The sequence below is a fragment of the Equus caballus genome, chromosome 14, assembly GCF_041296265.1.
Source record: "Equus caballus isolate H_3958 breed thoroughbred chromosome 14, TB-T2T, whole genome shotgun sequence".
Lineage (NCBI taxonomy): Eukaryota > Metazoa > Chordata > Mammalia > Perissodactyla > Equidae > Equus > Equus caballus.
Window position 1 is genome coordinate 30,173,844 of NC_091697.1, and position 13,029 is coordinate 30,186,872.

General features: G+C 35.3%; 1 protein-coding gene across 6 annotated transcripts in view; it reads right to left on the reverse strand.

Moving 5' to 3' along the window:
- TENM2 (teneurin transmembrane protein 2) overlaps positions 1-13,029 on the reverse strand; it is a 3,416,041-nt gene that overhangs the window by 1,862,772 nt on the left and 1,540,240 nt on the right. The gene's annotated exons all lie outside the window — the stretch shown is intronic.

Here is a 13,029-nt window from a genome sequence, read left to right on the forward strand (position 1 = left end):
TTTTTGTTTTTTGGTTTTTTTTTTTTAATGGGGAAGATTGGCCCTGAGCTAACATCTGTTGCCAATCTTCCTCTTTTTTCTTTTTCTTCTCCTGAGACCCCACAGTACATATTTGTAATATCCCAGTTGCAGGTTCTTCTAGCTCCCCTGTGTGGGATGCGACCTCAGCAAGGCTTGACGAGTGGTGCTAGGTTTGTGCCCAGGATCTAAACCAGTGAATCCCGGGCCACTAAAGCAGAGCGTGCGAACTTAACCGCTCAGACATGGGGCCCATTGCCAGACTGTTTGTTTTTGATACTTCAAGTAAATGCAATTCAATTTTATCGTGAATGTGTCTATCATAACATGAGGCCACTAAAAAAAAAAGTGAAATTAACATTTTTCTCTGTTTCCTCTCTGTTTTGCTTTTACATGAAATTATGATAAGAAGGACAGAAAAAGAGAGAGGATATTAGCAAAGGAGAAAATAGTGGAAAGAGGGAAGAAAAGGAGATTTGAAGACATTCTGTGTCTATAAAGCTACCTCTTTCTGTGTGTATACATCCTGCGTAAACATGTATCTGCCCGCATTCTATGTAAGCAAAACAGGTAGAACCAATTCTGAAAAAAATTAAAGAACAATATTTATACTAATAACTCACTGATATTATCAGAAAGCTTAACTTTTGTTTTAATTTGGTAAGTTAACTGGAAGAAAATTTAAAAAGTAGAGAAAAATACTTACAGACAATAATAGTATGATACCTGAATGGGAAAACAATAAATACCTTAACAGGAAAAGTGGTTGGAACAATTCATAAAAGAAATATAAATGGTATATAAAATATAAAAATAAATAAATCATAAGAAGAAGATGTGAACATAAACAAAGAGAAAAGATCATAAATCTCTGGGGCAGAGTAATTTGAGCAATCCTTCTGTTGTATAATATGTCAAGATTTATCAAACATTACAAAAATGCGCATGATTTAGACCTTGAAATTTCACCTATAAGAAATGAATCTAAGAGGCAAAATTTTTTTAAAAAGCAGAGGTATCCATAAAGACATAATTTTATAGAAAAATTATCAGAACTTTATTTATCATAGCAAAATAAACATAACCTAAAAATAGTCAAATATGTCATTTTAAAAATAAAACACCAAATACTGTATGAAAAATTTTATTTTTATAGCAGAATATTTGATGACACAGGGAATTGCATAGGAATATTTTTAAATATAAGAATAGGCTTCAAAATATGTAATCTGTAATCTGCAATCTTCAAAAACGCAAATGATATTTTACACACTCACACGAGGATAAACATACATTTGTATATGCAAATAAAAAAGCTGGAAATATTTTACAATGTTGACATTAATAGGATTATGAGTATTTTTTTCTTCATAAGTTGTTCAGTATTTTCTTTGTTAAAATCTATTATTTTTCATCAAGAAAAATTCTCATTTCTAAAAGAGGAGATTATTATAGATAATTTTGAATGTCCCTCCTCAATTTAAATTCTTAATTTTTCACCATATTATGGTGGAAAGTGTTAGTTTTTTATGTGACAGAAAATTTCATATTCTGTAATCTACAACTATCTGGGCAGAGTGTTGGGGATTTTATGAACAATAAAGTTGAACTGTTTGTTCATTTTTCCTTTTTGAAACCAGATCACTAGTAATTGGCTACTGGTAATACTATCTGACTTTACCATAAGAAATTAGCGCTTTGAAAAAGTGCTTTATGAGACAAAGTACAATTTATGCCATTTTTAAAAATCACTTAACCCGTTTAACTGTAGATAGTGATTAGCTATAAGATAAAAGCTCGAAAGAGAAGTTGGGGGAGATACCATGTTTTAACACTTTCATCCCCTGAGACCTTAATACGCTAAAAAAGAGAATCATAAAGAAGCCTTGGGATTGCAATTTTACTTAAAGTCACTGAGATGGCATCTTTAGATTGTTCCATCTTACAAAATAATTATCCAAATGGCAGTGAAACGAGATTGCCTAACTTCTACCAGGATGCTGACACGTGGGAATAAAAGTCTTCAGACCAAAAAGAAAGCTGGAAAGGACCCTGGTATTAAATCAATCTGGTAAATACATACATAACATAATTCAGTTTGTGTTTTCTGCTAAATAGTAGATTTTTTCTGTATTAGAGAATGAAAAATATATATTTGCTATCTTTGCCTTCCCAAATAAACAATTTCCTATTGAAGAAAAGTGGTTAATAGTCAGTTATAGGAGAAAAAGTGCAGTTTTGGAGGGCTGAAGGAATTTGGTTACTTCTAGGCTGAATTTTTCAGACAGTATGGGTGGAAAAGCTAAAATGTGGCTGTCTCAACATGCTTCCCGAACAAAGCTTAGTTGGCTTAATAGTGATTTTTGTTTTCAGTTCAAATAATCTGGAAGTTATTCAGGCATCACCAAGTAGTTGCTAGAAGGGCAACACACACACACACACACACATACGCACAAACACAACCAAAGAACTAAGAACCCAAAGAGCGATAGAGTTTGGAAACATGGAGATAAATTTCCCACTATAAGGGAATCTAGATCGGCTCTTTAAATAAAAGATCAAGAGGCAAGAAAGCTGGCAAACACAGCCCTAATGAGAAGAAGAAAACTGCAGAGAAAACCAAATCTTCCAGAAAATCTTATGTTGCACATTTTCATTATTCCTATATAAGTACGAAGTGATTTTATTTATTTTGAAACAAGACTGACACTCTTGTGATTTTAAAGAATACATTTGAAGGGCTGAAAAAATGTCAATTTTCCCCAGGAATTATAAATAATTTAAAGTTCTTTCCTCATCAACTAAAGTAAAATTAGCCCCTGTATACTGAGTACTTCTGTGGACTCAGTTAACACTCCAGAGGATGTAACAGAAATACAAGATATCCCCTCTGAGTTTCTTAGATAGTTTGCTTAAGAGATGGAACTGACACAAAATGATAAGATAATGGTACAGGCAGAATGGAATCAATGGTCCAATTACGCAGTAAAGAGGAAAAGCACTTTGCTTCTACAAACTGCTGTGAAAACATCAGAAGCTGCGAGAAAAGAAAAAAAAGCAAGAGGCAGAGTCGAGACTGGGGAAATGCAAAGACCTTCTCCCCTTACAGGAAATCGTGGGGACTATTTTATGAGGACAGGGTCAGAATTGCCATTTCCTCCACTCTAACGCCTTAGATCACTTCAGGACCTGATATTTTTGAGCATTTAAGGATAGAGAGGAGAAGATATGCGGAGATGCTAAAATTACTTCAGTGCAGGTGTTTATTTTAAAGATTCTCAGGAAATTCGTGGCTTGTCCAGGTATCTTGGGTTCTGTTCGGGAGCCACTTTCTGCTTTTCAAATGATGTTTAGGAGCAAGTCCTCAGATGCCACTGGACACTCTTCCTGTTGACAATTTTGACCTTTATTAATTCAGGTCTGTTCCATCTCCACTACTGATCTGTCAGTGCTGACACCTTGTCACACTCTGATTTTTCAGAGAGAATGCTGAAAGAGTTCACAGGCCATCGCACTGGTTGACTTCATACCAGAGAGAAAATAATAATAACAATAAAAAATCCAGGACCAAACTCATTCGCTTTCTATATTTAAACACAGGCTAAATTGAAGTTGCACTGAGGATTACTCATGTGTCCCCAAGAGTTCCCGAGATGAATACCAGACATACTATGGGAATAGTTATACTATTCATATGCTTATATAAATTGGTTTTCATGAGTAAATTTCCTGGTTTGCCCTTTTCTGCTGAAATACGTCCCTTGTTGCGGGAAAATGCAATAAAGCAATGCAGTGTGTTTTTTAATCTGTGGAAAGTTGAAAAGGTTACATGCTGTGTGTGAGTTTTCTATTCTCAGAATATACATACACATTCCAAGAAACAAAAAAAAAAATCAGCATAATTTAACAGATCCCTGTGTCTTTGTTATTCCTACACTGTAGTTTTCTGGCAAAGAATGTGTGAAAGTAACTTTGCAGAGAAACAGCAGTTTGTTTTTGTAAATTTCAACTGGCAATCATGACCTTCAGTCTTTTCCATTCAAGGAAACTAAAAACAAGAGGTGTGTACCCTCTGAGATTAAGTTATTATACTAAGGCATTCAAACTCAGTGCTGTTTAACCAGTAAAGTAAACCACAATTTGCTGACATTTACTTAAAAATTAGATATTTTTGTTTCACCGTTTTTTCATCAGATTAGCCACATATGATTATTATTAAATAGACATCCCTTATTGATTATAGTCTCATTAGGGTAAGTGTTATTAATTATTTTCTAGTAATGTTAATGTTTAATTTGAATCATCTACTGATTTGAGTCACTTTCCTTAAAGGTAGCCAACACAGGGAAGATTGAGGCTGTAGAATGTTTTAAGTTTTCTCTGTATCGGGCTAACTGGGTTTTAGAAGGGTTATATTATCGTATTTGAAAATTGGAATTTGAAGAAATTGGACCTTAAAGAAATTCCTTCATTCAACAGATCTGAATACCAGAGATGCTATGTATGTTGTGCAGGTTGCCCAGCAGGTGAGAAGCAGAGCCAAAATCCCGAGGTCTGGAGGCTCCTTCCTTCCCTTCTATGCTGCTGCTTGTAACCGTCATCCTGAGTTAGTTACAGATGCAAAAGATGCAAGAGAAAGAAGCCAAAACCTCAGGTATTTCGAATTCACTAATGCAATTTTTACAAATATTTCCAATAGTCATTGAGCTGAACTTGACTTTACAAAAATGTTTTACTTAAATAAGATAGAAGTACAAATCTTTGCAATGACAATAAAAGCCTTCAAACTTTAAAGCTGAGGGATGGTGATAGGAAAAGGCCACCGTCAACTTCTTTCCCCTTCAACTCTGCATACAGGCAAAAGGAAACTGGGGCAGAGGGAAGGTCGATGGAAGATCACTAAGAGCAATGTTGATAAAGGCATACCACGTGCCAGGCACTGTGCTAGAAGAACTTTACATTCCTTCTCTCACTGATTCTTGCTTCCTTGATCCAGGCAGAAATTATTCAGATAGCATTCCCCAGTCAAAGAGGCCTAACGTGTAAACACAGAGATGAAAACGTCTTCCTGCAAAAGTAATCTGCCCTCAAAAAAGTATAGATAATTGCATTTAAATTATGAGTCACTTTAAAAAGTAGGGATTTGGATTCTTTTTGGTTATAATTCACACACAGCCTTAAAAACAAAAGTACTGAAGTGTCTTTTGGGGATAATGATTGTAAGAAAATAAATGACCCAAGAATGCACATGTTAGGTTACATAGAAGTAAAGTGTATATTTCTAAATATCTTTGAACTAAATAAAAACTACATTCTGGTATGCATTCTTTCTCTTGAAGGGTACTGAACATTCAAATGAAACTGTTTCAAGGGAACACATTGCTCTAAAATTTCCAGGATATATGTATATATTCATGTATATTTGTAGTATATATAAACATTATACAGGAGTGGGGCTACTGCAAGAATACAGAGAAAAAAATGCACAGAAAGGTATCTGTTTTCTAGCATTCTCAACCTATTAGCAGATCCATACTTACAAGCATAATTCTTGAACTGTTAATCCCAGAGCATTATTATATTTTACTAAAGCAATCTTCTAAATGTAAATTTGACAGCCTATTTCTTACAAGAATATTAAAGGCAATGATTATTAATTTTTTGATATATTAATTATTTAAATTAATTTAACCTAATTATTTATTCACGTGCAAACCAACCTTCTTCATGATTTTACTGGATTGGTCAAATACTTCATTATGCATGTGAATATGCAAATATCAGCTGCAGTAGATTTTTTCTTTTTGAGGAAGATTAGCCCTGAGCTAACATCAGTGCCCATCTTCTTCCACTTTATATGTGGGATGCCTGCCACAGCATGGCTTGATGAGCAGTGGGCAGGTCCACACCCAGGCTCCAAATTGGCAAACCCCAGGCCTCCAAAGCAGAGTGTGGGAACTTAACCATTTTGCAACAGGGTGGCCCCAGCAGTAGATTTTATTGACCAGTCCCTACTAGCACCTTTCCCATTAGAAAGATTAGTTTATCAGATAGATGTTAGTATTTGAAGGAGTGTTTACGACTTCCATCTACATTAAGACTCTGTTTTATCTGTTGTTTTCACCAAAGGTTTTATATTTTTAGTTGATCTTTAGTGCAGAAGTAATGCACAATAGCATATGATCTATCAGCATGATCATACCCGGAAACTTCATTAAATGTATCCATTCTGTCAAAGCTCTTTTCAAGTTAAGGACTGTGGCATATGTCTCTTGTATGAATCTCTTAATATAGGGCACCCAACACATGTTCCAAAGAAAAGTAGGCCCGCTGAATTCTCCACTACAAATAACATAACATGATTCACCTAAGTTTGTGAAATATCCCGGTTACAAACCCATAATACACGTTGTAAGTCAAAGACGCCTAGAGGTCCTACAATAAGAAATGTTTTCCTGGGTCTAAATACTTTTCCTTAAACTTATTTACACTTAGAACTTTTTCATTTTTCTAAGAGATGGGGTACCATAGAACATATCTTAGAAAATTCTGCCCTGGCATGATATGGCATTAGTTTAATAAACATTCACAGGCTTTGTGGCCAAACATCCCTACCATTTCCGATTATTTTACTTAAAGCTCATTCCTCCTTTTCTCATGACTACGATGTGCTGGATTTTAGAGTTAGGAAATATATCAGTATGGTTCCTGGGAAATCTAGAGAGGAGGTCTTCACATAGCAATAAAGAAAGATTATGACACTCTTCAAATTGCATGATTCCCTAAACCTCTGCAATCTTTGATTTTTTCACCACTGTTGAAAAATAACAAAAAAACAAGGAAGCAAGAAATAAACCTTTCCATATATGTTTTCTTTTTTCTCACACTTATTCATTACCTTTTAATTACTGTGTGCAATAAGGTAAGAAGTGAGAATTTTCTTTAAGTAATTCATGAAAGCTGTCCATATATCATCAAAGTCATCAGCCCTGCCCTCAGTTCTGTACTCTGCCCTTTACTATGCAGCTGAACATGACATTAATAATAATGTCTAATTAATGGATACCTATCCATTTTGCTGAGGAAAGTTGTATGGCACATTTCCAGAGTCATAGGAGTGCCCTTCTAGAACACTGAAAACTAATCTCAATTTTTCAATGCCAAAGTCAAAGATGTTTGCAGCACTATCATACTGTGCTCCATTGAAATTTCACATATGAAACTTCTCACCAAGTCAGAAACAAGGAGAAATCATTTGGAGCGTACATACAAATAGACTGAAGAAAATCCCCTCACCTCTGACTTCTGGGAAGTCATTAAAAAATATTTCATGCTACACTAAATAAATGTTATTGTCAAACTTTTCACTCAGTTTTCTTCACAGATCTTCAGTGTAGGATAATCAGGTGTTAATATTAATATGATTCATTGGGAAAGATGAGGAAAATAATGAAGTCGCGTGGAAGCAATTGACATTACCGAAGAGATGAACAAATTTACAAAATGAGGTCTGCAGCCATTTTGTCACAAAACTCACTTGAGAACAGCTTATGTTTGAGATAAAAGTACAGGCTTTCTTTTCTTTCTCTTTAAAAGAACCGATTCTATTTCTTCTACAAAGAAAAAAAGAAAGCAGAAAAACAAATACAGTGTATTTTTATCAAGTCCGAATAAAATCTGAATTCCCACTTTGAAAATGTTTAAGATTCAATTTTATATCAGGTTATTTTGTGAACTTCAGTTAATGGAGTATTTTTAAATGTTGTTGTTTCATACTTTAATGGTGATATATTTTAAAGATATAGCCATGCCTCATTTGGCTGAAATAGGTAAGAATATCAACATTTATATAATATCTAAGAAATATGATATATCTTTATTTTAATAACTGGAAAAATTGGATACAAGAATCTAATATGTTGTACAAATGGATATAACTTTAAAAAAACAATATTGAGACAAATAACTTGTTTTTACTGAAAAACTATGAACATATATTTTAGAGATAAAATATATGTGTTGCAGAATTTGTTTTTAACAGGAAGAACAATTAATAATCATCTACTAAAAAACAAATAGAAAAATCCTTTGTATAGACTGAATGTTTGTATTTCCTCCAAATTCATATGTTGAAATCCTAACCAGTGATGTAATGTTAATAGAAGGTGGGGACTTCGGGGAGGTGATTAGGTCGTGAATGTAGAGTCTTCATGGATGGGATTTGTGTCCCAACAAAAGAGATCTCAGAGAGCCCCTTTACCCTTTCCACTGTGTGAGGAAACAGCTAGAAGATGGCCATCCATGAACCCTGAAGAGAGCTCTCACCAGAAACTGAATCTATAGCCTCTTGATCTCGTATCCCCAGCCTCCGGAACTATGAGAAAGAAATGCTTGTTGTTTAAGCCTCCCGGTCTATGGTCCTTTTATTACAGCAGTCTGAACAGACTAAGACAGAAATTGGTATGAACAGACATTTTTAAAAAAAGGCAATGTTGAGACAACTTGTATTGAACTGAAAAAGTATGGACACGCATTTTAGAAATAAAGTATATAAATGTCATAGAATTTTCTCAACTGCAAGAACCATTCGTAATTGTCTGTTCAAAAACAAATAGAAAAAGCCTTCAAAGGCATATGAGTAACCTAGACCCCAGTGAAATTATATGATTGGCTCAATGTCGCACATCTGGTTAATTGCAGAGATTTACATAAACCATCAGGTTTCCTGCCTTCCTATCTATAACTATCCATTATACATAAATTTTTATTGATTCTGGACAACTGAGAGCCACCATATAAACTATGAATTACAACTTTTTTGAAAACGTACATTATACTTAAACACTTCTGCCAGAGGTAAAGAAGAAAGCATAGTGTAATATAAATAACACAGGTTTTATAGGGAGAAGAATGAGGAGACTTAAGTCATGATTCTCAGATTTTTTTAGTTATGTGTTGAGTCTCAGTTCCCTCTCCTACAAATTAGAGTGATAATAAACCCTATAGCAGAGAGGTTCATAAGAATTAAATAAGAAAACTGACATAACACAATTTTGGTACGCTGTATATACAAAGAGCTACATAGAGATTAATGATCTCTATTTGCCTATTCAGAGAGAATTTTAAGGTGATAAAGTACCCAACTGAGTCAACAATGATCAGTTCCAAACAGTTCCACTTACTAAACACTGCATAAGGAATAATATTCTTACTGCTACTTTAAAACGAATTTCTGACATTGCCCCCCTTTTATTAGTTTCCTAATTGTACCGTATAGAACATGGAGGGAAAAAAGTTCCCAGTTAAACTTGAGTTTTCTGGTTTACTGGATTCTATGTAATTGAGAGCAAAGAACTACCAAACTGGTGTGGTCAATGCTTCAAACCAAGGCTGTAGAGTGTCCCCAGTGGCTTCTGAGACTAGGAATTTTTTTAAACCTTGATGGGTATAAACTGTAGGGTGGGGAGAGGGAAAGTGACATTTAAAAGCAGCCAAGTGGTTTCTAACTCTCAAGTGTCAGAAACTTCAATACTGTATTTCTTTAGGCAGAATGCTCCTTTGTTCTGCGAAAACCATCTAACTGAGCCTTTTAGTTATGCAAATGTAAGCAAATATTCTCTTCTGAAATGGAGATGAGGTTCTAAAGATCAAAAACTGTTTCTTTGGTGAGGATGTAAAACTTGTCTAGTTGGGTTGTTTTAGAAGAAAATACCTTACTAAGGAGGAATTTGCCTGGCCTCTTTGACTGAGTTTCAGTGACTGTGGTTAGAAGGGTGAACACTAAAGATGGATGAAAACTCTTGAATAAGATAATATGTGATACTCTGCTCACAAATAAGAATTGCTTTAGGTCCCAGAAAATAAAGCGCGGCCCAGAGTTACTTCCTACCTCTATGCATAAGCGAACCTCATTCTTGTACACATTATTGTTATTATTTTGTTATATTTTCTGAGTTGTTTTTATAATTTTAAGAATTGTATTCTTCATTTATCAATTTTTTTTTTGGGTTCTCTTTTTAGATCTTTCTGTTCCGTTTTTAGTCTCTTTTTGGTTCCTCATTTTGTGATTCCATCATATTTTATATATTTATACATTTTATGATTATATGTGAATAGTTTATATTCTGTATCTCCTAATTGTGAGATCTGAAGTACTTAGGGATCTAAATATTTTGTTTATTGTTTTAGCTGACTCTTGTGCCACTCATTTTCTGGCACATTTGGGGATATTTGCAGGGAAGCTCACATTTGTTTGTGCTTATGTGTAGAATATCTGAATACTTAAATTCATGGTGTTTTTCTTCAGATGTTCTCTTTCATTCAGTAGCTTTTTCCAGTAGCTTTTCCACTACTGACTTGCTTCTACTCCCGTCAGAATCTTGCTTCATCCTGAAATTGTATGACAGGCAAGCAAAAGGCTCATATCCACTCAGGGGGGTTAAGGTGTGTGCTCACTGCTCACAGCCTTTGTTCTGTTCAGTGTTTAGTTCCTGTTCCTCTTCCTTTGTCTTCTGGCGAGATCCTTCATGTCTATGATCCCAGTAACACAATAACAATATTATGATGCTTATCTTGATTTTTTTAGGAGGGCTGCTCAGGATATCTGCTTTGCCATATTACTAGAAGAGGAAGATCAATTTTCTTCGCTGGTAAAAGCGTTCTCTAGCCTCCCTCCCAGGTGGATGCAAACATGTTTACAAAAAGCCAATGGTAAGTGAGCAGAATTGATGTGTGCAGCTTCTGGGTCACTTCTTTAAAGACAAGTTGTTTGCCTTGGACTTCTTACCTAATCAGTCCCCAATTCCCTGAAAAACCACCTGGAAAACCGTAACAAATGGGGCACCAGATGTTCTTCCAGTGAAGGAGGCCACCATGTTGAGAAGGTCAGAACCTAATTGCCAGCCTGGATCCCTAAATCACCACATGGAGTGGAGACGCCCCTTCACTGGCCTGAAAGTCACATAAAGAGAAAGAACCAAATAAACTCCTTCGTTGTTTGAATCTCAGTATTCTGTGGTCTCCTCAAACTGCCAACCTATATCTTAATAAACTCACTTCCTTTTTAGGGGGTAACATAACCAGATATCCTAAAAACTCTAAGACAAGAAAAATGTCAACTTTTACACACAAGTTCTCTAATCTTTTAACTGAAGATTGCAACTGAAATTAAAATAAAGAAACCAGTACCTAGGGGAAGAAAAAAGAAGGCAGAGAGAAGGGGGCGTAAAGAGTTTAAATGTGACAGAAAACTGAAAAAAGTCTATCTTATCTTACACCAAGGGGGAAAAAAGTTGTAATTACCCAGTAAGATAAAAGCTGTTGAATTTGTAGTAATGGAAATATTAAGACAAATTAAATACCAAGCTTATCTCTGCTCTGTGCTATCAATATTTTATACTAAACATCTGTTCCTTGTATCTCATCTCAGAAACACTTCTACACTTTATCAGTGCAAGCACAGCTTTTCAAAGCAAATTAAGCTAAACCGTTTTCACTTAATCACCAATTGATCACAAAATGCAGAATGCCACATATTGATCTCGAAGAGCCCCATTTCTCCCATTTCAGAAAAGCATATTGGAGGAAACACTTGATTTGCAATCAGAGTAAACTGGTTAGGCTTACACTTCTGACATATTTTAAGTAGGAAGTATTTCAGTGATTAAAAGGATAAAACAACAAGTATTTTCAATGAGAGGTGAAAAATAAGCAATTTCCACCTTTTAGTTTATAGAGTCTTAGAGCTACAGGAGATTTTCGAGATCCTCTAAGCTTTATCAAGTCTCACTGGGGAATGCCAAGCAGAAGATGGGCATTTCTGTTTTGTAAGCCACTATGACATTAATATCTGGGCACATCTGAGAAGCAGAAACAATCTTTCTTCCTAAAATTTGCTCAAGGGACATTACTCCAAGCTAGGTGGGCCTCACACAGGTTTATTGTTAATCACTGATCTAGTCCAGGGGCTGCATATTCCAACGCCTACAGAAGCTAAGCAGTTACTGTAATTGAGTGAAGAGGGACATTATGTCCACGTTTTACGGGTAGATGCTGCTTGGCTCCAGATGATTGCTGTTACCTGATACACATATGGACCCATTGTTACCATATCTTCTTATTTTTCAAGATAAACTGCAAAAAAAACTTTACAATCAAGATTATATGCAAAATCTCACTGTTTCTTTTCATCGTTGTGTGGCCCAAACAAAATAAATTTGTGGACTGGATTTGGCTTCGGACTGTCAATTTTAAAGCTTCTGCTCTAGTCTCACCTACTTAATATAGAAAAAGCACCAGAATTGGTGCTAGAATCCAAGCATGACCAATTGTCCGTGATTTCCAGACACTACCCCTAGTTTTTGTACAGAAGTCCTATCTCAGGAAACCATTCAGATCTGGGCAAACTGGAATGGTTTGTTGCCCTATTCTAGACTGTCAGGTCAGTGATTTTTTTCACCATACCCTGACTGCATCTTTCGTTATTCATATCATAAGAACACATAATGAGCTTGTGGCCCTCATAAGTTTATATTGGGATGGGGAGGTGAAGTTCCCGATAATGGCTACTGATCACATCAGCTGTGGCGTTGTTCACCAAGCTAGAGATAGGAGTAAACGGGGACCAGCAATCAGATAGACTGAGTGATTATCTCTGGTTTGAAAATTTAGCTTCTGTAACACTTTACAAATCACTTCCTCAAGAGTATCGCCTATTGGGAGATTGTACATGGTCACTTTGGTTTTATATTTCTCTCTCTCTCTCTACATATATATTTATAGTTTTAATCTGTCTAAAAAGATAAGCTTAAAAAAATAAAACTTTAGTTTAATTTCTGTTTTGCAGACATGTTGTATTGTTCACTAAAATTTGTATCATTTAACTAGTTAGTGTGGCAGATCAAGCTTCAGAAGTTACACAAATTCCAGCCATTTCCAGAGCACAAACGAGGACCTCAGGGGAAGAGAGAGAGAAAGTGAGAAAGCCTTACGAACTGTGAGGTTACAGATCTA